This window comes from Chinchilla lanigera, unplaced genomic scaffold, assembly GCF_000276665.1.
Source record: "Chinchilla lanigera isolate Chin_1 unplaced genomic scaffold, ChiLan1.0 scaffold00133, whole genome shotgun sequence".
NCBI classification, from domain to species: domain Eukaryota; kingdom Metazoa; phylum Chordata; class Mammalia; order Rodentia; family Chinchillidae; genus Chinchilla; species Chinchilla lanigera.
Window position 1 is genome coordinate 58,029 of NW_004955534.1, and position 1,942 is coordinate 59,970.

Below are 1,942 nucleotides of genomic sequence, written 5' to 3' on the forward strand. Positions count from 1 at the left end.
CCTATCCTGCCTGGACCTGCCTTAGGGTGCTTCTTATATTCTCACAGTACATCCATGCTGCAGCATGGGTCCCAAGTTCCTTCCTTTATATTCCCTTACATGGATACACTCTTGGTGTTCAGTCATTTGTGCAGAGGAGACTTGTGTGAGTAGTGCTGTTGGGAACATGACTGAAAAATAGCCATGTGCATCCAGATTTAAATGGTTTGCAGACTTGCTCAGAAAAGGAATCATTGGAGCATAGAATTCTGTGTTTATGCTTTGAAGCCCCAGCGGACTGTTCCCAAGAGAGGCTCCAGAATTTCTCATTTCTTCTCACAGTGACCAAGGCTTCCATTTTTTCACTGTGCTAACGCGCTTTTTATTTCCCAGGCTTTGATAGTGGTTTAGATATGGCTATGATTGATGTGCGTGTGGTGTGGAAGAGCATCAGTGGTCATCATTTTGGGCGTGTTTTCTCCTGTTTCCTGGTCATCTCTATACCCCCCTTAGAGAAATGTCTCACTGAGCCCTTTCTGATCCCTAAATCTGACGAGTTTGTTTTGCTTACTGACTTGTGAGAGGTGTTTCTGTGTCTCTGTATCAGGCACACTTTATAAACATTTTCTCCAATTCTCTGGGTTCTTCTTCAGTATCTTCATGGGTTTATTGACTCACAGAAGCGTTTACATTTGCCACAGTCCATTTTATTTTTGCTGTGCTCCCTGAGTTAGTGGCTGCTTTTGTAATTAAAATCCTTTGGACTCCGGGTCAATCGAATGAGATAGTGCCACTCTATAGATATCCTGTGCTTACAATTTGCACTATGTTTTATTGTAGATGCTTGCATTCTTTTTCACTTTTGAAATTGTGCATTAAAATTAGCTCTGAATTGTTACTACCAACTTAAATCTGGTGAGAATTTCAAAACATTTCAAAAGGGAGAGCTTTTATTTCAAAATTTAGACACATATTCTTAGGGGCACTGTCAGGGGTGATTTCAAATGAACAGAGCAGCACAGAAGATGTCTATGATAAATCATTCATCGGGAACACTGAATCCTTCATTCCCAGCCCTGAATACTCAACAGGTGTGTTTTCTCTCCACAGACTGAAGCTTGCAAGAATCCTAAATGAAACTGAATCCAGAGTGAAGGTCAGTAACTCAAAGAACAGCCACTTGGCTTTCCCTGGCATTCTCCATCGTGTTTTTATCTGCATCCATAGCCTTTCCTGGACATTGTGAAAATGGTGTGATTTCTGATCCTTTCTTACAGTGACAAGCAAGATTTGGATTTACAAGCATTCATAGTTAGAAAATGGTATCCTCAACCTGGGCTTGTGATTCCTTCCCATTACAAAGACAATATGTTTTCATAATAGTAACACACACAAAAAAGAAAAGGAAATCAAACAAAAAATCAAGCTGCTTCTTCTGTTCTACATGCACAACTAAGTTTAGACGTGCATATAAGAGAAATAGCTGTAATTATATCCATCCATAATACATGGATTTGCACACATATATATATTCATGAACTAACATTCAGTTCACGAATATATGAACTGGTACACTGTAGATTGCTCTTCTGTGTGCACTCATGTTGGGGCTTAGTCCAACCTTGAAAGTATTCAAATGGGTGTAGGCAGATGCAGGGTTGAAAAGCCGGTCACTGGTAGGAAATTATTTGCCACCTAGACTGAGAACTTAGCTAAACATATTTTTATAGACATTTCCTTCTTTGGTCTTATCTTCAACTCTTTTTTTGTTTGTTTCATTTTGATGCTGAGCACAACACCTAGGAGCTCATCTCTAAGGTGAGGGCTCTACCACTCAGTTGTATGCCCAACCCTAAATTCATAAATATTGTGCAGTGAGAATAGATTCGCAAAGAAAATACACTTAGGAGCAAGGAATGGATGTCTAATCAATCTCAGAATGATGAAGAAAGTCTGCTGAAAA

General features: G+C 39.6%; 1 long non-coding RNA gene across 1 annotated transcript in view; it reads left to right on the plus strand.

Moving 5' to 3' along the window:
* The first annotated feature begins 1,087 nt into the window (after positions 1-1,087).
* Positions 1,088-1,942, plus strand: part of LOC102006162 — a 3,715-nt gene continuing 2,860 nt past the window's right edge. Inside the window, exon 1 of the long non-coding RNA XR_264754.1 lies at positions 1,088-1,135. This is a non-coding gene — a long non-coding RNA (uncharacterized LOC102006162). The remainder of the gene's footprint in view (positions 1,136-1,942) is intronic.